Source organism: Peromyscus californicus, unplaced genomic scaffold (assembly GCF_007827085.1).
Source record: "Peromyscus californicus insignis strain IS unplaced genomic scaffold, ASM782708v3 Scaffold_12__1_contigs__length_115047231, whole genome shotgun sequence".
NCBI lineage: Eukaryota > Metazoa > Chordata > Mammalia > Rodentia > Cricetidae > Peromyscus > Peromyscus californicus.
This window is the reverse complement of record NW_026294413.1, coordinates 45,729,564-45,752,473: the sequence shown is the minus strand read 5'-3', so window position 1 is coordinate 45,752,473 and position 22,910 is coordinate 45,729,564. Positions and strand designations below refer to the sequence as shown.

Genomic DNA, 22,910 nt, shown 5'->3' with positions numbered 1-22,910 from the left:
CTCCATCTTCGCACAGTAGGGGGCTTTTCCTCTCCATTAGGCGTGATGGATACTGCTTTCTTCCATCCTTCAGCTCCAACACTAATATGTTAATGACAGCGGGTGTTATCAAAGCTGGGGAGTGCCAGCAAGTATAAATAAACACAGAGGTGAGTGTCATAGGCTGGTGACATTTTTTTGCTTGCTTTAGAGTTCTGAGGAAGAGGTCTCGATAGACCTTTTCCCACTCAGTACATTGAAGGGGAAAATTAGGCCTGTAGAATAGAGAAGCCTGGATTTACTGTGATTACTTCTTCACTTACCTGTAGAGCCCTGAGACTTGTCTACCAACTAAAAATGGGAAGCATTTTGTAGGGCTATTTTGAAGATTAAATTAGATGGATATAAAGATAAGGAACACATATCAGACATCTATTACACTGGAGCTGCCCATTGTTATTGGAGTCTGCTTCTCAGCTCTAACCCTAGCAACACTCAGGACATAGGAGATTCTCCTTCACAGGTCATCATCACTGCATGTCTCCAAGGGACCAGCTGTTTCACCACGGTCCTGGGTTCCCCGCCAACTCTTTCCACCTTGCCAGGTGGAGAGGTGGAAGCTCTGAACTGCTTTTATTTCCTTCAGGATGTAGGTACAGGACTTGTATTTCCCATGAGGATCTCCTCATCTGTACATCAGTATGTCTGTACACACATACATACATACATATATACATGTTCGTGTATATAAATATATATATATACATATATATATACATATATGGCATTGGACCTTATTATAAATCCTTAGGGCTAATCCTAGCTTTTTAAGTTTATACTTATATTAATAATAACATTCAATCTTAGTTTATGGATCAACAACTATCTGTCAGGGCCTATATACTAATTAGTCTGCATAAATTAATATAGTGGAATGCTCTATGATGCAAAGAAGTTTCTCTCAAACATTTAATTCATAATTACTTATGCTTTTTGTCATAAACAGTAAAGCAGAAAAGTTCAATAACTTCCTTTAAGTCACTAAATCAAAATGATTTAAATCAAAACATATATCCAAAATTACTTTATTTGTCTGGGCATGTGCTAGGCATTGTACAAAAGAAATTGACAGAAGATAATTCTTGTCAGTAAGAATTTACTACTCGGAGAAGGCAAATCAATATCCTGTATCACTGAGGCTAGTTCCATAATTATATTCTGCAGCAGCAGGAGTCAATCTTGCAGAGATGTCAAAAAAGATAAGAAAAAGACGAACTCCATAAAACCTCCATTAGCAGGAACCCAGCTAATTGTAACAGTCAAAACCTTCTTTCTCATCTGCTCCTGCCTTCATTTTCTGTTTTCTATTTTTAGGACCCAGCAACAAATGACAAGAACATTTCTCATCAGGGAGGTAAATGATGTGGCTGATGCTTGTGATTCTGTGGATGTGCTGGTAGGTGGTTGTCTCGGAGGGAGGATGAGTGACAGGGAGCTGCCAGCAGACACAGGCAGGGAATACAAATGATTTTCCTGAAGGGGTGCAAGCAAGAGCTTTTTCTGCAGGAAGACAGGTGCAGGGGAAGGGGCCTTGTGGAAAGCTTATGGCTAGGGACACAGTTTCCTTCACCCCTGCATGTTTTAAGCTAGAACACAAACAGATGATGCTCTAACTACCACGGTGTGGGATTGACTGTACAGCAAGTCCTCCTAGGTTAGAGTGTGGAGTGGTATGTGTGTGGGCAGGCTTCTTTTCACTTCTCTGATATTTCTTTATGGTTTAGAGAGTGGAAAGCAGACTTTCTGGTCATGTATCTACTGCTCCTGGTGCTGCCCAGAGCAAATTATTTTTTAGCTGCATCAAGGTAGGAATGCATTTTGCCCCAGGGATGTTTACCTACATCTTTCATCTCCGCAGGAGCTAGTGCAAGTCAGTCTTGCACATTGCTGGCTAGAAGATGTAGGCTGTACTGAAGTACTCAGTACAGGAGACTCTGAGAGCTAGCCATCCCAAGGAGACCCAGATTCCATTCTGCTTGAAGTCAGATTCTCACCACTAAGCTTTAGCTTTACCCGGACTTGAAAGATACACTTGTACAAGTTAGCACTGCACAACTCCAGGGAACAAGCTGTTTCATGACGGTCCTGGACTCACCTCAGACTCTCATTCTCCCTTCCCAGGCACAACTACTTATCACAGATGCTTTTGGTAATATAAAAAATACCCTACATCTCAGACACCAAACAAGAGGAAGGCCTACTCTTTTCTACTTCGTCTGGGTAGAAAGTAAACCAGCACAACATTCATCACATTCTAAGACTTCAAAACAGAATAGGAAAGACAACTGTCTCCGCCTTAAATTTAATTTTCACAAATTCATTTATTTGGGGTTCTGTACTGTAGATGCTACATAGCCTATCATAATCCATACATAATGAATCATATTTTGGCTGCCTACTCACTAGCACCCTTCCATGCTGAAAATTATCTTGTGAGCTTTCCATTTCAGTAAGAGTTCTAAATACTCAGTCTATGAATCAAAAACCTATTAGCTGAAAGTGAACAGTGGTTTGGGAGGTTAATTTGTAATTCATGACTACCCCCAGATAATACAGGCAAGTAGAAAGAAAGAGCAGATGGAATACACAGACAATTAACACATTTTAAGGTGCATGGAGATTGGACAAATAAAGACAGAGTCAGAGCCAGAAGTGGTGATACACATCTGTAATGTTAGCTCTCTCACTCTGGAGGTGAAATCAGGAGCTTTGGGAGTTTAAATGCCAGCCTAAATTACTTAGTAAAACTATGCCTCTAAAAACCGGGGTGTGGGGAAGGGCTGGAACGCCGTTCTCAGTTTAGGAGCGCCCTGTCTTTGATTCCAAATTAGAAGTGGTAATTGTCCCATCTCCATTTTCTTGAGTTTACAACAGAAACAGAAGTTAAAGCTGTATGCAATTCATGAAAGATCGCGGCCAATTGGAATGGCATTATCTAATACGAGCAGCACAATTTCCCGATGGAAGCAGCAGTTCTTTCTGATTTCTCAAGTTCAGCTAATACAAGCCATTTTGTAGCAGCCTCTCTCTGCACGGTTCCCCCCACCGAGAGGACTCCGCTAAACAGCCTCCTCATCCAGGAAGAGAAAGGTTCAAGGACCGAACACCTTGAGTGGGAGGAAACGACAATTAAACCAATTAGCCATTTCATAACCTCCATCTAGTTTGAAGACAGGTTTTGTTCCAGCTTCTTTATGTTTCGGATGCTCAGAATGTTTTTTACACGCGGTAATCATTATTCTGTAATTACATTAAATGCTAGCTTCTGTGATCTCTCTTGAACCCTGTGAAGCAGTAAAGCAATCCACCTAGGCTATGCTGAACTTTCTAAATTAGACACAATACACCGATTTAATGTGGATACGGCTGGAGCCCAGTGGGGATAGCTCATTATTTGTGGTGGTAAACGTTAACAAATGAGCAAGGATGAAGTCATTGCGCTCTCATTCTTTCCTACACACACACACACACACACACACACCACTCACACACACACCTTTCATTAAATTGCTACTCAAGGAATATTTGTAAAATGATAAAAAAAAATCACAAGTCTTGTACAAATTGAACTCTAGTAAGATGCTTTATTTCTTTCTCTAAAGGGGAAACCAATACATTGTTACTAGTGAATTTGAGGAATTTGAAGATCAGACAATAAAAGATGCTGAAATCTGCTAACAAATGCAGGCTCTCTTACCAGGTAATAAAATATACTATTTGGCGTGATCTTTTCAGCAGGTGAGTAACACTGTATGTACTTACCAGACAAAATTCATGTTCAAGACTCTTGATTTTCACAACCTCCCTCTGCCTCTACAGATTGCTGGACACCCAGTGAAGATGTAGCCTCTACAGAACCCAATAATCCTTAGAAGATCTGCCAGGCAATGGCCACCATGGCCAGGGCCAAGGCATTGTGCCAAAAGTGCACCCTGCTGTCTCCTTTGCCTGTGTCTAAGCATTTGACCATTTTCTTTTGTCAGAGAAAACCATCTATTCACACTGTTGTTTCAAAGGAATAAAAAGACAAGCTGGAGAAAAATCAAGCAATTCATTCAAACCCACGTTAGCAGGTGCTAAATAAAGCAAAGGCTAAAAGTGGGGGATGCTTAGAGTCCTCAAAACTGACAGTTGAAAGGAACTCTAGAAATCACCTAAGAATTTCACTTTATGGAAAATAAGTCTGAGGCTGCCTTCTTGGTAGTGGGAAGATATTAAATGCATCTCAGGTGTCTCAAACTCTGTGGGGGTACACCTCCACTCCCTCTTGGTGCAAAGATTCCACACACACCCCCATCGTTCACATACCATGGTAAGAATGAGGTGCTTGTGCTCGTATTCAGAAGTAATCAAAATTTAAATGTATAAGAAAAAAATATGTATCATGAATGCATGCCTTAATTTTTCTCTAATGGAGATATGGGAACATTGACTTTATTCATTTTATTTTTTGGTGTGTATGTGTGTCCTGATATGTCTGAAGGTGCACATGTGTGCACATGTATGTGGGGGACAGAGCTTGCTCTTTACATTGTATATCTAGGCAGGGTCTTTCACTCAACCTAGTGCTCACCTACTCCGATGGTCTAGTTAGCCGTCTTGTTTCCAGGAGCTCCTGTTTCTCCCTTCTGTGACCTTAGATAATGAGTAGGGGCCATCGCACCCACTCGACATTCACAAGAGCTCTGGGGATCCAAACTCAGCTCATCACGTTTGCATAGCATGTGCCTTCCCCACTAAGCCAACCCCTAAGCCCAATAATGAGCTTTGCAATAGACATTATATGGTTCAGGTAAGTTGTGGTGGTTTGAATGGCTCCCATAGGCTCATAGAGTTGAGTGTTTAGTGACCAGAGAGTGGAACCATTTGAAGGGATGAGGAGGAATGGCCTTGTTGGAGGAAATGTGCCACTGGGGTGTGGGCTTTGAGGTTTCAGAAGCACATGCCAAGCCCACAGTCTCCCTCTTTCTGTTGCCTGTAGATCCAGATGTAGAACTCTCGGCTCCTTCCCCAGCACCATGTCTGCCTGCATGCCACCATACTTCCTGCCATGATGACAATGGACTAACCCTCTGAAACGGTAAGCCAACCCAAATTAAATGCTTTCCTTTATAAGAGTTGCCATGATCACTGTGTCTCTTCACAGCAGTAGACCATGACTAAGACATAAGAGTTATGAAGTATTGTGGGAAACAGTTCTACAGGTAGAAATGAGATCCAAATGTCAAGTTCCTTTGATGGGGGATAAATTCCTTATGCCCCATGAAGAGTGAGAAGGTGGTAGCCTTGTTTACTCAGAACTCTGGTTCCTTCTGTGGAAGCTTTTGTTGGGTTGGCAATCTAGCCTTTCTCTACATGTTAAAGCCCTCAAGCTCCCAAAATGTTAGGGGATCGAAGAGAAGAAAGCACTCAGGTAAAATAAAATACCCTGTTTCATTCATCTTTTACCTCCCAAACATAATCTTTTAAATCCATCCTTTCCTATAGCTTCTTATACATAACCCCACTCAGATCTGTGTAGTCTACATAATCAATTCTTGAACATTAAAATTGATTAAACACAGGGGAGCATAGATCTGGATCATTAGATATATGCTATTTAATTGGTAGATTAAAGATACTCATTAGGTGAAATTATATTGATGCCTAAGCAACTTCTCTAATTTATAGCTCATAAAAAGTCAAATTCTGATTACTGTAATCATTTCTTTCAAAATGTAAAAATATGTGAATGTAACTCCATAAATGAATGAGAATCAGAAAAATGATTCTCATTTGTCACCTTGTCTAGGTCTTCAAGACAAAATAAATTGCTATTATTTCATTTTCTTAAGTTTGACTCGTCTCTGCTAATGCTTCAGAGACAATGGTAATGAACGAAACTTCACAGTCTCCCTGAACTCTATTCAGAATCTTCACAAAGAGATGCTGATGTACATGTGAAGTTCTGAAGGAGCTGAGACCGGCCATTTTGTTTCCCGTACATGTTGAGTCACATCTCCCCAAACTCTATTCAGAATCTTCACAGAGAAATGCTGATGTGAAGTTCTGAAGAGGCTGAGACCGGCCATTTTGTTTCCGGTACATGTTGAGTGTTTAGTTCTGAACACAGTGCCATCATCCTCTGTTATTAGAAGCAAAGAACAAAGAAAACCTCTTGTCACCAAGCTAATCTTTTGTCTGTAGATAGAGAAGCCTTTCCTTTTGCAGGGGCTTCTCCACTGTCTCCCCTTTGGGATTCACAAGCAGCCTGCCTGGCAGCTTTCTACACCAGAAGGCAATGGAGTCACTCAGGGACTGCACAAAGCCTCATTCCTAGGCAATAGAAGAGCTGTGAATAGTTGAGCTTCTGTCTTCTCATTTCAAACCCTGTGTTCTCCTTTCTCTACAATCCCAATTACTAAAACTTGTCATTGAAAATGATTAAATTATGAATAAGTATTGTATTTTAGGCTATTAGCAGAAATCTCTATCCTTGGCTTTTATGATCTCTTCCAGGAACCAGTACTTCCTAGCTTCGTGATCACCTTGAAAAGCAATAGAGAGTAGATGTCACACTCCCAAAATGTAATGAGCCACATGAACAATGGAATCATTCCTAATAGAGAAGATATTTTGTCCCAGTAGGAATAAATGAACCATTTATTGCCACTGAAGTATGAAATTTGTTTCTAATGTAGTTAATAAATGCAAATAATTTCCTTCAACTGCTCGGAGGAACTCAACTAAGCAAGACAATGAGGCAATGTTTTTGAAACTGAGTGTGACTCAAGACTACAGTGCATAAAAGCAAATGCAAACTGACACTGCATTGTTTAAGTAGCAGAACCACAGCCAGAGTGGAACCGGAGAAAAAGCGGTACCTAGCACACTAGTAAATCGACGTGGTGATCATTTCCTTACTTCCATCAACTTGAAGCAGTCAGAAACACTGATCGTGAGACAGAAACCAGGCTGTCATGTACAAACTGCTCTTGACTGATCCATAGGGACAAGGAAGTACAAATTTACCGCCTGGCATGGAAAGATGGGACACAAAGTAGGGGTGCCGGGAGACCCCCTTCTATTGCTTTGACACCAGTGTTTAGCTAAAGGGTCTCTAAATGACTATCTGATTACTTTCTGTATAGTTCAGTTCCCATGCCCAGAATGAAAGGAGGTTTTCTCGCTTTCAGTATTTGGTTTTTACAAAGAAGGTCCTTTGCCCTTATAAGAAACATAAAAACACATTGCTTGACACATGCCATTTGAGGAAAACTCACGCTTTGGATTCTGAAGGGTTGTATGAAATCTGAATGTTGTCTCCAAAAGCACAGGGCCAGAATGCGTGTAGAACTGGGCCCCATTCATTGCATGGAGCACGCAGCACCGTCATGCAACACCGTCATGCAACACCGTCATGAAACACCGTCTCTGGTGCTTTGACAGTAGCTTGAGAGCAGGAACAGGTTTACATTTTAGCTCCTGCATCAGCTTCAAACGTCAGTCACTTCCCCTTGCTACTTTGATGCCTGACTTCTCCTGCCTTCTCCACCCCCTTCCCCTCTCATTCTCCCCACTTTCCACATCTCCTGCTTGCTCATGGCCACAGCCTCTGTTCCACACAGCCTCCACACCTGTCTCCTCACGTGTGCCACTTTGAGCCCTGCTGGCTTTCTGGGCCTTTCATTCGAAGTTCCCTGAAGAAAACTTGCACGAGCCAAGCAGTTATGCCTATGGCAGGCCCTGTGCAGAGCTTCTTGTGCTAAGAACCTGGAAAGTCCATCCAGATCACAGATGGTACAGCTCTACCCCTGGTCTGCTCTGTGGAAGCCAGGTGGGCAGGTACCCACGGAATAAACAGGGAGGCCTTTATAAAAGCAAACAACAGAGGCTGGGGTGAGTCTAGCACGTCATGCCTCAAAAGAGACCAGTGAGACCCAAGAGTTAAGCTACCTTCCAGGAAGTCCTTTTCTATCTCAAGTTCTATGACAAACCTTTTAAAAAAAATTTTTTTTCAATGCCGGAGCCACCAGTGTGATAATTCTCAATCTTGTATGTGTCTGACTTTTTACCTAAATAGAAACTAATCCCCAAGGGAGAAAGGGAGCTGAGGGCAATGACTCCCTATACTAAGAGAGCAAGTACTCTACACAAAGGGGAACGAGGCTGGTTATGTTTCTGATGTACCGAAACAACCATTACAGCAATTACTCACATTGCCACTAACCCGCTAAGGTGACACAAAACAAAGCAGAATCATAACTCTCCTAAAAGCACCGTCAAGGCCAAGGCCAGAATTTGTCTCCAACACAGATCCGTTCATTTATACCTCTACTCACTTCCACTGAGATGACCAGTTTCCATATAAATGGGTTTATTAATAAAAATTGGCAGATAAAGATATATGATAGGAGGTATATACTTCAATCCCTATAACATTGGGTTGTATAGTGTTTTATTATTTCATTTTTCCCCAAATGCATCTTTCAATTCTAAAAGAAAGTGTACATTTCTTTAAAAATATGTCACATTGCACAGACTCTTCACTCTTTCTATTGTATTTTTTGATAATTGGTTACCCATGACACTATTTTCCTACACAGGCCCTTTAATGTTGAAGTTGAAACCAATTATTGACCTGCCTCACAAAAGTTTGTAGTAGCAGTTTCTTTTCTAAATTAAAAATAAATAAATTTTGAAAAATTTTCCCTAACAAAAGTTATTGTTCCTTCACGGCATGTAAAACATCATGTCCAAGATGCTGACTTTCTTATAAAAAAAAATGAAAATTCTCCATTCCCAGTAACAACATCACAGTGGTGTTATTTCATCAAAATAGGGTAATTTCTCCAGCACTCAGAGTTAATATACTGACTTAGTACAGGGAAATCTTATCTCTATGTCTCTGTAGGCCCTTCAATCAACACTGCTAGAAATAATTACATTTGGCATGGCATGGTGGTCCAGGTCTGTAACTATGGTGTTTTGGAAACAGAGACCAGGGAATCCTGAGTTCCTAAGCCAGACTGGGCTATAATAGTGAGTTCAAGGCCAATCCTGGAACATAGTAAGACTCTGTCTCTGAAAACCAATAATACTAATTAACAATACTATTATGATCTGAATTTTTATTATTCAGTTATTATTGTTATTTTTGAGCACTTCTGCATTACCTAACTTTTTAGAAGGTACTGGAGAGACTCAGGAGATAAGAGTCAGATAAATGGTATTTAAGTCACAAGTATGGAGAAAGATGTTCCAACGTTTGCTGCTACTGAGTACTTCTGCACTGAAGAGGACAGAAAGTGCTACTTGGAGATCAGACCTACAGTTGATTGTCATTGATGAAGGATTCCCCCAAAGATGTTTTCACATCCTATTCCCTTAAATTTGCAAATGTTTAGAAAGTTGAGTTTCCTTATTTGGAAAAGGAGTCTTTATGTATGTAATTAAGGATTTTAATATGGAACCTCCCTGGGTTATGTAGGTGGTGAATGACAAATACTGCTTCGTCTTCTCTGCCTCCTCCTTCTCCTCCTTCATCTCCCCCACTTTCTTTGAGACAAAATCTTGCTGTAGCTGGAGCCCAGCTTTGATCTCATTGTCCTCTTTCCTCAGCCTTCAAGTGCTAAGATCATAGGTGTGCACCATCATGCTTAGTTCTTGTGAGCAAGAGCATAGGAAAGCCTCACAGAAAAAGAGCAGGCAACATGAAGATTGTGTCAGATATGGAAGGGATTAAGCTCCTAGCCAAGGAATTCCAGGACTAGAAGTTGGAAGACACAGGGAAGGACTCCCCAGAGCCTCTGGAGAATGTGTGTGGCACTGCTACCTACCTTGGCATTGGATTTATGCCAGAACTGAAAGAATAATATAAACGAGGTATTGTCTCATTTACTGTTCTATTGCTGTGAGGAGAAACCATGGCCAAGGAAACCCATAAGAGAAAGCACAGAATTGGAGGCTTCCTTACAGTTTCAGAGGAGGAAGCAGACAGGCATGGCATTGGAGCAGTAGCTGAGAGCTTTACATTCATATCCACAGAGAGCAGGAAGAGAGAGAGAGAGAGAGAGAGAGAGAGAGAGAGAGAGAGAGAGAGAGAGAGAGAGAGAGCTTAGGCCTGGCTTGACCTTTTGAAACTTCAAAGCCCACTCACTCCCAGTAACATACCTTCACCAACGAGGCCAAACCTACTACAACAAGGCCATGCCTCCTAATTCCTCCCAAAGAGTCCCACTCCCTGGTGTGTAGCTAGAGTTTTCCTGCTTGGCCCACAGTCAGGACAAAACTCTCTCACCTGCCAGTCCCACAGCCTCTCAGACCCAACCAAGTAAACACAGAGACTTACATTGGTTACAAACTGTATGGCCGTGGCAGGCTTCTTGCTGACTGTTCTTACAGCTTAAATTAATCCATTTCTATACCTTGCCACGTGGCTCATGGCTTACCAGCATCTTCACATGCTATTTCTCATCGTGGCAGCTGGCAGTGTCTCTCTGACTCAGCCTTCCACTTGCCAGCTTTATTCTCCTCCTTGTCCCGCCTACACTTCCTGCCTAGCCAATGGCCAACCAGTGTTTTATTTATTGACTAATCAGCAACACATTTGCCATATAGACCATCCCACAGCACTGGTGACTAAGCATTAAAATACATGAGCTAATGGGAGCTGTTCTCATTCAAACCACTACATTTTAAAGTCACTTAGTCTGGGCCATTTGTTACAGCAGCCATAGGAAGCTAAAGCAGTAACCTTTTTGCATGCGACTGTGATGGCCATTTTGAGTTGCTAGGAACTCTGGGATATAGTAGCCAGGGGGCAAAGTTTTGAACACTACATTGCACAGGATTAGAGTAATGGAAAACACCATGTACTACTCATATCACAATAGCAAAACATAAAATCTGCATAATAAGGAATTATCCTCAATGGGGTCAGAAGTGAAAATGGCTGACTCAGAAGAGCAATACAAATAAAACTCTTACAGACAACAAAGGACAATAGAGGTTAAAACCCAGGGACTCTTCAGGCTAGACAAATACTCTACCGCCAAACTACATAACTAGATATACAAGGGGCAATTTAAAATAAAGATTTCGGCAAGCATACTTCTATGAAGAATAAATTCAGGACTTCTCAGCACAGCAGATTCCCATATCCATTTATGTCAAAACTCAAAGAACCCTTTGTGTGTGGCTAGTTTGTCCATGGTACATTGCTGGGTGTCATAAATATAACATTAACAATAATAATGCAGGTCCTGAAAGTATACACTCTAGTGGCACAGACTTGGAAGTACACTGTAATATAATTACAGCACAATGTAGTAAGGAGCTGTTAGATTGTTCTAGATGCATAAATAGTCAGATTTAGGGGAAGAAGATTTCTGAGAAGAGATATTTGAGTGGAGTTTTTAAGGAAAATTAGATTCATGACTTAAACATAGATGATGATAGCCCCGTACAAAGGAAAGGAAAGTATCAGCTTAGGACCCCCAAGACCAAGTTCTCAGCACAAAAGATTTATTTGCCCCAGAGGGACAGAGGGCAGGGAATGAGAGACAAAGACAGGAGACAGAGGATGAGGGAGAAGGGGAAGGGAACAAAGGCAGAAGGGTAGGAATGTTTGCTCTAGAGAGCAAAGGACGCTTCTGGATAGCGAGGAGCGGACTGGCCCACAGGAAATGGCAGTTTATAAAGGTACAAGGGGAAACCGCATGTTAGGGTGAGGTGTTTAATTTTAATTTGGCCTGTTAATTAGGTAAGCCAAAGGGGTCTTTTGAATTCTGGACTTGAATACATTGATAGCTGGACTTTGGTAGTCAGCCTCAGGAGGAGGGATTGACCAAATAAGGGAACAGACTGGGCTGTATGTGTCCTTCCCCACCCCACCCCCACTTCCTGCCCCTACACACCCCCAGCCTCGCTCCATCTGTAAGTACTTCCAGGAGAATGAGATTAAATTCCTGAGTGAATGAAGAGTGAAATGTCTCTGGGGGAATTCGTTAGCTGATAACCGAGATAGACATCTTTGGTGAACTCCCCCGTTAATGAATACCCACATGTTCTTTCCTTCATTGTGGGTAAATTTTTATGGTACAAGCTGAAGATGTCCAGAGGCATTCCCTTCTGCCATTTTAACTTCTCACTCGTGTGTTCCTTACCTGAATTGTGGCTGAAAATATGTAGGCTATCTTTCCTTCCTGAGTTGTGGCTGCTATCTGAGCATGCTCAGGAATGCACTCTTTAACTGAGCATGCCCACAAATGTACTCCCTACCCCCCACCCCCCAAAAAATACTTTCCTGTGTGGATATGTACAGGCTCCCTGATACAGGTTTCCTTTGTTTGGGGAGGGTGTGGCTTTAGAGTTCATCCTCCTGCATTCGTTGGGGGTATGTAATAAACCTTTACTGTTTACAGAAAGGGCAGCTCTCTAAGCTGGTATCTATCTTTTCATTATTGTAAGTGCCATAAAAGGCTTGAGACCAGAGAGCATTTGCTCTGATTTCTCTGTTTTCTTTATGTGGAGTATAGTGCACTATATTCTGGAGTCTGCTCCTCTTACAAGATTATTCTATTCCAAGATTACTGAAATTCTTAGAAAAGGTGTAGTTCTGATTAGTTTTAGTGAGTCGGTTTCTTTGAATATATTGACTACCTATCAAGTGCCATTTGGTCCACTATCAATCATTAGCAGTCTGCATGCTATTACTAGAATCACTTAGCTGAATGAGACTCAGCCCATTTTTGTAATAAGGCTTGTCATAAGCATGAAGGTGAACATGCAGCTTATGACTCATAAAAATGCATAAATCCTGGGTGTTCGTAGAAGGAAAAAGCTGTGCCCAGTAGAAAAGGATCAAAGGCAACGGCTTGACAGAGGTGGCCCAAGGCCTTGGAGGACACCTTGGGTTTTTAAAGACACAGGAGTAACGTCTCATGGAGCCATGGTTCATGTTGAACTTCCTTCTCACTCGTGAACGTTTCTGGAGAGTGGATGCTGCACACTTCTCACCTTCAGCAATTTTTATGTAATTGCATTTTAATGTAATGACACTGGCTGGGAAGTGAGACAGGAAGATCTTCCCATGATCTAAATGTCCCCGGCTATGACTCCCATTCATATCGACTGTGTCGCTTTTCCAGTCTTTTTATTTAATTTTGTGCTTTAAGCAGCTTACACAGTAGCTGGTCTCCTCGTGGCGTTTTCTCAGTAGCTGTTTGTGACGTCTTTGATTTTTTCATCGTTTGACAAGAACCTCATCATTGTTCCAGTCCACACATCCCACTTTCCTTTCCCTCTTCGCCAGTATGTTCTTACAGAATAATTTCTGCTTATTTAAAATTTTAACTTCTTTTTTTTTATTTCATTTTTTTCTTTCTCAAAGGCACTCTCTTGATCTGAGAACTTACCTCATTTATTGACTGCTTTTCCTTTTATGATATGAACTGTGTACACACACACACACACACACACACACACACACACACATTCACACACATATACATACTCACACATACACGCACATATAACACCCATGCATATATACTCACACGCACACATACATACATACCCATAGTCACACACATATACACACTTATACATACACTCACACTTACACACATTTACCACACATGTATGTGCAAACACACACACATATACTTTTAAATATTACCTTTTGATTTGTCCCCAAAAATGTTATTACTATATAACTGTGTTTTCTGATTCCATTATCTAATAGATTTCTTTATTTTAAAAGCATGTGTCAGGAAGAGGGAAGAATCTGAGATCCTATACTATAATTCATCTTTTTTCTGAATTCTACATGCTGCTAAAAGCCACGAGCCATCCGGGCCAAGCACAGAGGACAGCCTACTGCGCATGGCAATTGCTAGTCCCAGAGTATGTGCCCTTTGCCAGTTTCCCCAACTCCAGTCCTCTTCGGATGCTGTAGAAGGAGCCAGGCAATGTGTTCTAAGCTTCAGTGCTCCCCTACGAGGAAAAGGGGGGCTCTCTTGCCTGCCTTTCCTCCTTCCTTCTAGTTGGGAGACAGTGAAGGCAGTGGGCCCCTTTGATCACCCTGCTCATGCAAACACAACCAGATCCAAGTCTGGGCTTTGACAGCTGAGCAGAGAGAAACTTCTACTTGGCTAGCCATGATTATTTATAAGCATGGTCACGCAGACACGATGGCTCCGATGGTAAAAACACACGCTCTGAGAGCCTGTGGACCCTGAGTTTGACACCCGCCCCCAAACAAAGCAGGATGTGGCAGCAGCGTAGCATCTGTGATCCCAGCACACCTACAGACTTCGGACTAACAGAATGAGAGGCAGACGCAGGAGAACTGGCAGGAAGCTGCTGAGGCCAGCTAGCCTGGAGGGAAACTATGAGAGAAAGAAAACCCACCTCAGCAAGGCGGAAGCTGAGAACTTACTCCTGAAAGTTACCTCCTGACCTCCACACATGCACTGTGACCCATGTGCTCGCTACCTCCCCACACAGGCACTAATCATAACTGGTCACCGAATTAACAATTAGCATTGTATAATAAACCAGAAGGTTTGATACAGGGAAGGCAAGAGACGACAAGCAATGTACAACTGGAGATAGTAGACATGAGCTGGTGAGTAGGTGGATGGGTGAGGGGCCCGAAAAGAAGAGTCTAGACTGTGTTCACAAAGTTCTCTCGATATTTCAGTTTCCTTCAAAAGCTAGCACTGCCCTTTGCAGCGTGTGTGTGTGTGTGTGTGTGTGTGTGTGTGTGTGTGTGTGTGTGTGTATGTGTGTGTGTGTGTGTGTGTAACAGAAGGCACTGATAGGACATTTGTGATCCTTTATATTCCTATCTTGGCAGACTATTTTATCTTTGCAAATACTCTCCCTTAATTAGCTGTCCCAGAAGGAACTATGCAGTCCCAATTACTGCCGAGCAGTATAGGTGACAGAGGCTTGACATTAAAGTGTTTTCTCTGGAAGGTAAACTTTTTCCTCAAAAATGAATCTTTTTACCAATGACACATACATGTTACTAAGTACCAGTATGCCTTTATACAGTAAACATCAAAGACTGTGAGAAGGAGTTGCAAAGGTATTCACATGGCTGTTCTAAGAACCTTCTTGGTCTAGAGATGCATTGATTAATCTAGCGTGTGTGTGTGTGTGTGTGTGTGTGTGTGTGTGTGTGTGTGTGTGTGTGTGTATGTGTGTAATGTGTGTACATATATACACATAGATATATAATATGCCTATATAGAGACACACAGAGAGAAAATAAAGAAAATGGAAATGATATACAATAAACATAGTAACTAATGTCATTTATCTGAAAATTCATGTTTTTATTCACCATATAACACATTACCAACACATTCTCAAAAGGCAACAAAAACTTATAAGATAAAATCTCTGTCAAAATGTTTATACCCTAGTGTAATAACTAAAAAATAGTCTGAAATAAATATAACACATTCAAAACGTGACAAGTGTATGAGTGAGAGCCCTGTGAGGCCCCTGGAAGAGCTGTCTGTCTCACCGATGGTCACAGCCCTTGGCCCCTGTGGTCCTTTTTACCCAGATTTGGAATCTTTGGTCTTGAGTAGATGGTAGTTGTTCAGCTTCCTGGATCTTTTCTAACACTGCACTGGAAAAGCCTTCATTTTATTTCAGAAGCAATCATTGGAACGGTATAAGCCATCATTTACGGTGGCCTTTGGAATGAATAAGGCACAAAGACGTCTCTTGAGCTACCATAACCATTAGGAACTATACACAAACAAAAACCCAAATCAATAGTTAAAGTCACAGTGAAATAATGTCTTGTTTCTTCTTTCTGGAAGAGACGGCGTGAAGCACTCCATTCTCTTTAATCTGTTCTCTCCCATCATACACCGTTGTTTATGATGCTAACAATTATAGCAGTGCAGCCGCATACTCAGTGACTCATCGGCGGCCGCCTTCCAGAGGCACTCGGCTGTCACATACGCAGTGAGTAATGGCTCACCGAGACGTTGCTTAATATCTGTAATCAGTTTTAGTCTGATGCAATTCTCAAAATGCATTCTTCTTCCTCAATAAATGATAAATTATAATGCTATTGCCTGGCAAAGAGAGAGTCATTTTTCCCCAGCCAAAGATTTATTTCCCAACCAAGTTGTTTTTGAATCCATGAATGTCACTTTTAGTTGTTTCCAATCCTCTAAACAAGTTATCTGCCAGTCATGCAGGCACGTGAGGGCCAACCATAGAGTGTGGAGTTGTTTAGGAGGAAAGGCTCTTCAGAATGGAAGAAATGGTCAGCCTGAATCTGTGGTGGGCGTACAAAGAATAAGGAAGTGTTGTTTTTAGCAAAATCTCAGCCATTTGATTTTACCAATAGAGACTCAGGAGCCAGATGCCAGGGTGAAAGCCTGCTAGCTCAGAGAGGCAGAGAAAGAACCCAGCTGACCTTCCTCTTCCATTGATGACACTAAACGGAAAAGACTTTTCTCCTACACCATCTCAAACAAAACTCCTCCTACTCAATATTCCTCCTTTCTACTTCCTGTGCATCTCTCTCTCCGTCCTCCTGACTCAGAGTTCTACTCTGTGGTCTAGGTTGTCCTAGAACTCTATGTAGTCCTGGTGTGGTAGATTGAATGTAATTGGCTGTAAGCTTATTACAAGTGGCACTATTAGGAGGTGTGGCTTTGTTGGGGGAACTGTGTCACTGTGGAGTGGGCTCTGAAGTCTCCTATGCTCAAGATACACCCAGTGCCTCAATTTACTTCCTGCTGCTTGCAAGTCAAGATCTAGAATTCTCCAGAACCTTCTCCAGCACCATGTCTGTCTGCATGCCACCATGTCCCATCATGATGATAGTGGACTAAACTTCTGAACTGTAAGCCACCCCCAATTAAATATTTTTCCTTCTAAGAGTTGCATGGTCAAGATGTCTCTTCACAGCTAATGAAGACACCAGGTTAGCTCAAACTCAGTTACCTCTTCACTCAGCATTTCTAATGCTGAGATTATAGGCATGAACCCCCATGCCCACTATATGGAGATTAAGAACATGGGCTTTAGAACGGTCATTTTCTGTTATTTACTGGTCATATGGTATTTTACAAGTTGCTCTAGCCCATGCCTCTGTTCTATCTTTAAAATGAATAGAGTATTTACAATGGCCAAATAATGTAACATATGAATAGTCTATGTCAAAGTGCCTGGTGAAGGTTGAATAAGCAGTAGCTAAAGACTTTTGAAAAAAATACTACATCATTTTTACAGCTCTGCTCAAATGTGACCTCTTATGACCTATTTTCAAATCCACACAGGTAATTTAGTTGTGTGCCCATGTGTTTAGTTGTGAGATTCTTGATGTCAAGAATCTCCCAAGTTTATCCATTTTTATGAACTTCAACACCCTGTCATATCCAGTCCACATTGAGTTTTAAGAATTATCTGTTATGGAATAAGACATAATTTTAATGCATTAGAAACTGACAGGTGAGTTGAAGACATTAAGTTCAGCACAAAGGAAAAAAGGTGACAAACACATAATCATTTAAAAATGCTATATAACCAGGTGTGGAATCCTGTGATTTGAACCATAATTTGATTGAAGAGAAGCTGGATGTAGATTGGAGAAGCTGAGAATGATTCTTTAACTGATAGGAGCCGGGTTGCCCTCAACTCAGTGAAAATACCTTTCCTTGGGCCCAGTATGGTTTGTTGTTGTTGTTGAGTTTAATAGCTAGATGTTGTTTTGTTTTAAATCCAATGGATTGAATGATTTTTGCTCACTGTGAAAATTATTTGTCCATTTTTGTCTGTTTCTTTGTATTCGAACCAGGCTCTCATTCTATAACCTAGGTTGTTCTGGGATTCCCTATTCCAGGTTGGCCTCAAACTCATAGGTAATCTCTTCCCTTAGACTATGTGCTGATTAATTTTAGTCAATTTGACACAGACTAGAGTCACCTGGGAAGAGGGAACTCAATTGAGCAATCTCCTCCATCAAACTGGTCTGGGGGTGTTGTGGAATAATCTTTTTGTACACTATGAAGATGTGTCTTTGCCAAGGCACCTTCTGATTGTCTTAATAAAAAGCTAAATGCCCATTAGCTAGGCAGGAGTTACAGGTGGGAGAGCCAGACAGAGAGAACTCTGGGAAGAAGGGCAGAATGGCCAGCAGGTGAGAGGGAACAGGCATGCAAGAAAAGAGGTAAAAGCCATGAGTCACATGGCAACATGTAGATGAATAGAAATGAGTTAATTTAAGTTATAAGAGCTAACTAGAAACAAGCCTAAGCTATTGGCCAAGAATTTATAATTAATAAGAAATCTCCATGTTGTGATTTGGGAGCTAGCAGGAGAGACAGAAAAATCCACCTATGTGGGGTTATGTCTGTGGGCCATTTCTTTAATTTAAGATTGATATGGAAAGGGAGGTCCCGGCACACTGTGGATGGTACCGCCCTTGGCAGGCAGTCCTGGGTGCTATAAGAAAGCAAGTTGAGCAAGCCATGGAAGCAAGCAAGCATTCCTGCGTGATCATTACCTCAGTTCCTGCCTCCAGGTTCCTGCCTTGCATTCCTAAGCAGTTCCTGCCTTAGCTTTGCACATGATGAACTCTAACTTGTAAGCTGAAATAAACCCTTTCCCCCCAAAGTAGCTTTTGGTCAATATTTTAATCACAGGAACAGAAAGAAAACTAGGGCAGCCTATTTAGCACTGAGATCACAGTCAAGAGCCGCCATGCCTGGCGAGGTAATGATTAAGAACTATGTTTGCTACATACTGAGTTTTAAGATCTATCTGTTTAGGAAAAAGATTAAGACAGGGTTTTAATGTATTAGGAAGTGACAGGTAAGTTCAAGACAGCAAGTCCAACACAAGGGAAACAGTGATGAACACAGACTAAGAGCATTCAGTTATTTAATATAACAATTTAGCAAATTATTCAGCTTGAGAATGTGGCTAAATTGGATTGAGTCTAAGAATGCAACTAAGCTAAAGTCAGACTACATGTTTTCGAAGCTACTGTTATTTCTTAATATATAAAAATATTTGATATAGAATCTGGCCTCCATCTTTCTCCTTCCTTTCTTCCTCTTATTTTTTCTAAATATATAAATCCTGCCATCTGTCAACATAATGTCATTGTTTTGGCACATATAAATTAAAAGTAAAAATTATCATTCATGATGAAGTTCATTCTTTAATATTGCATCTGTGATCCATGTTCCTGGTTTACAGCTCACATACATTGCAGTAACACTACTGCAAAGTTCACAATTATGGTTTCTTTTGGAGGAGAAGAAATGCCCAACAGACCAATAGTTGTGTAGTAGATGCCCTGTTCTCCCTTCCCTACTCACCCTCCAACACCCTAGGAGTTTCTATATAGCTTATAGAGTCACCATTTGTCAGATCAGACCACAAAGGGCAGAAGGGTCAGCATACTGCTCTCAGAAGCCTTCCAATGCCATTAAAAATATAAAAGACTAGGCGAGTTTATCTTCTTACCAAAATTCTTCACAGTATGAATTCTGATAGAATGTATTGGTGGTAGCAAGGTTAGAGGATAAAGCACAGGAACCCAAAAACAGCTTGCGAATCAAGAGGTGATGTTTCGTTCTCCTCTCAGATGTGGTTAATGGGCTTTTGTAGAGAAGTCTCTTGTTTTTCTGAATAGAGAGTGGAAGTTTGTGGCTTTTAATAAACTGTTTAAGACTAAGGGTTCTCAAGCACTAGGAAGCAGAAACCCTCAGGCAGCTTGGCAAAACTCTTTGTCTGGCCTCCCTCCCCCCATCCCCTGGAGTTCCAGACTCAGTAGGTCTGGGATGAGTTCTAGTAACTGCACTTCTACAGGTTCTTGTGTGAAGCTGATGCTACTTTGGGGACCACAACTTACAAAGCTGCACTCTAAACAGAGTGAAAGTGTATGTCCCAGTCACAAGATATCTTATGTCTCCTCTCTGTACTATATATCCAGCAATTATAGGTTAAAATTAAGTGTAATAGCTAGTCAGTAATGAGCCTGAGCTAATGGCCAAGTAGTTATAATTAATACAAGCTTCTGAGTGATTATTTTATAAGTGGGCTGCAGGACCACAGAACTGGTGGGACCAGAGAAACCTTCCGACTACACAAAGATGCCAAACTTAAATGGTTACGTGTATGAAGATTCATCAACAAGGTATTCTGAAGAGGTAAAATTACAAGAAAAAGAATTGATCAGCCATTTCCAGAGTCTAGCAAGGAGAAGAGTTTGATCTGAAAAAGACTACAGTGGTGAACATTTCAGTTTCTTTGGGGTAGCAGAAGTGGTGATAAGACATGTTCTTCTGTTGAAATTCATCTAACTATCCAAAATAAAGCATACTTTGTATACTATTTAAATTACACTTTATCAAGTTCCTTAAAATAACTTGTTATTCTAATTATTCAATGTCTAATACTTCTAATTAATAATGTCTTCAGCAGCCCTTTAGTCAACTGAATGAAACATAGTTGTATGTTATGTGACAACATTTCAGCCAAGGACTTACCACTTAGATGATGTTGGCCCCATGAGACTCTGTCAATCATTTACTGATGTAGCAGTCTTACTTTCATTAAGTCACTATCCCAGGTTAACAGAATGACAACTTACCATAATAATCTAATAATGCAAGTCTTAGAACTTACCCCCACTGTTTAGAGGGCATGATCTATATAAAGCACTGTCATCTCCAGATATACTGGGATTTTGCTTTTCTCAAAACTGAGTAGTGCAGGGGCTGAAGAAACAACTCAGTGGTTAAGAGCACTTGTTGCTCTTGCAGAGGGCCAGAGTTCGATTCCCAGCAACCATATGTGGCTCTCAAAAGCCTGTAACTTCATGCCCAGGGGATCTATAGCCCTCATCTGACCTCCAAGGGCATCAGGTACACACACACAGTGCACACACATACATGCAGGCAAAACACTAATATACATAAAAAAATTTAAAAACTGAGAAATACGAAATTATAGTTTGTGCAGCAAAATCACTAAAGTTTAAGAAGGTATTTCCTCTTTGGTTGCCACCTCTACTCCAGCTTGTTTCCTTTTGCCATTTCATGAAGATCAGACCCCATCTTTCAGACTGCTCACTAGAGATTAAGTAAATTCACGGGTTGCCATGAAAACATTCTAAATGGTTTGAGTTCATTTAACATTCTGCATAATAGTATTTTTGCTCATATATCTTATCAATTAAGGAGTAATTTTAGATAAGTGAGTATCATTAGAGAAAGAAGTATTAAGTGGAGGATATTTAAGCACTTATGTTGGCCAGAGCGAGAATAATTTGATTAGATAATTTGGACAGATTCCCTCTCTTTGTAATTCTATGAGAAACAAAGGGGGTGAATATGAGTTCCCTGGGGGACTGAATGGAACAGATAATCCTGTGGTCAAACAAGCAAAGAGAAGCACGCTGCTGAAGATGAGGCTCTCTGTCTTCATTGAGGATGCTTTAAAGAACTCCATTAAGATAATGGTGTCTCTTGAAAGAACTGTGTGCTTCACGGTGTAGGTACTTGATTAAGTGGTAATTCACCCTCGGCTTATCTAATTGATCTTCTTTTCCCCTCCTTCATCCTGCCCTTGAGATACCCAGAAGTAAATGACATGTAACCAATAGCGATTTCTTTGCTTTACTCATCAAGCAATGTCAAACTCCATCCACTGCGACCTCAGGTCCTCTCAGTGCCCAAAAAATGAGGAGATGAATTTGGGGAGGAAGAAGTGAATTTTCCTGAGAGAGCAGCACCTGGCTTCCCTGAGGATGGGAAGCCATTCTTAGTGTGTTTTCAGAGGAAGGGGAGTTCACCATGATGGGCAAAAGAGACTTTTCCCTTAGGCCACTAATCCATGTTCGCTGTGTAGCCCAGTAAGACACCCTTATCATAGGAGAAAGATAGCATGACAGCTGATGGGCAGCTCAAAGGCCTCCAGAACAAATTAGTGTTTATTCTGCTCCTCATAAAATGTGACATGCCCAATCGTCTGCTGTCACACACATGATTGATGAGATTTACACTTCTGACGTAGACATTCATTTATTCTGGACAAATCTGTTGAGTACCCATCGTGGGCTAGGTGCTCTTCTATACCCTAGCAACCTAAGTGAACAGATAGAAATAATTAGTCCCTCTGACACTTAGCGTTTCAGTAGAACAAAGGAAATGGTTTAGACTCCAAGCACATTCATAATTTTAGATACAAGGAGATTAAGAGAGACAGACAGAATACCACGTGAAGACACGGGCATAGATAAAGGTGACACATCCACAAGCCAAGGAACCCACACGTGGCAGAAGACAGATGCTGGCAATGAGGAAATAGGATGCTTTTCTTGATCTGATGAAAGGAGCCCTGGCCAGCCAACAGTTTGATTCAATCTTCCAGCTTCCAGATCCGTGGAAGAAGTCGTTTCTTTTATTCTCTGCCATGGCCTCGTGTCACAGCTGCCCAGGAACACTGCTGCACTCATGACCATAAAGCCCACAGGAGTTTTTGATGAGTTAGGAATAGATAGCAAGAGAAAGAAAAGTTAAAAAACAAAACAAAACAAAACCCACTAAAATTGGTGGAACTGAAAGAATGCCACTTCGAGGCAATATCTGACCTTCATTTTTTAATATTTCATTAAAATATCCATACAGTACCCGAACCATATAATAGTTACTCTACTTACTCTGTGCTAAGAAAAGAAGAAGATAAGCTCTCCTGTCCTTTGGCCTCCGGATAGGAATAAGAAGGATAGGTTTAACAAAAGCCATGCTTGATAGACATTTAAAGAAGTATTTAATTGCAAAGAAACAATGAGAGAAGGAAAGGCGCCAGATGACCCCGTGCTTTTGTAACGAGTGCAG

At 41.2% G+C, this 22,910-nt stretch overlaps 2 long non-coding RNA genes across 2 annotated transcripts in view; one reads left to right on the top strand and one right to left on the bottom strand.

Moving 5' to 3' along the window:
* Nucleotides 1-1,098: 1,098 nt before the first annotated feature.
* LOC128107135 (uncharacterized) overlaps nt 1,099-22,910 on the bottom strand; it is a 58,936-nt gene continuing 37,124 nt past the window's right edge. Inside the window, exon 3 of the long non-coding RNA XR_008216977.1 lies at nt 1,099-3,146. This is a non-coding gene — a long non-coding RNA (uncharacterized LOC128107135). The remainder of the gene's footprint in view (nt 3,147-22,910) is intronic.
* On the top strand, nt 3,654-8,612 carry LOC128107136 (uncharacterized). Its single transcript, XR_008216978.1, has 3 exons — nt 3,654-4,351; nt 5,021-5,119; nt 6,538-8,612. It is a non-coding gene; the product is annotated as an uncharacterized LOC128107136 (long non-coding RNA).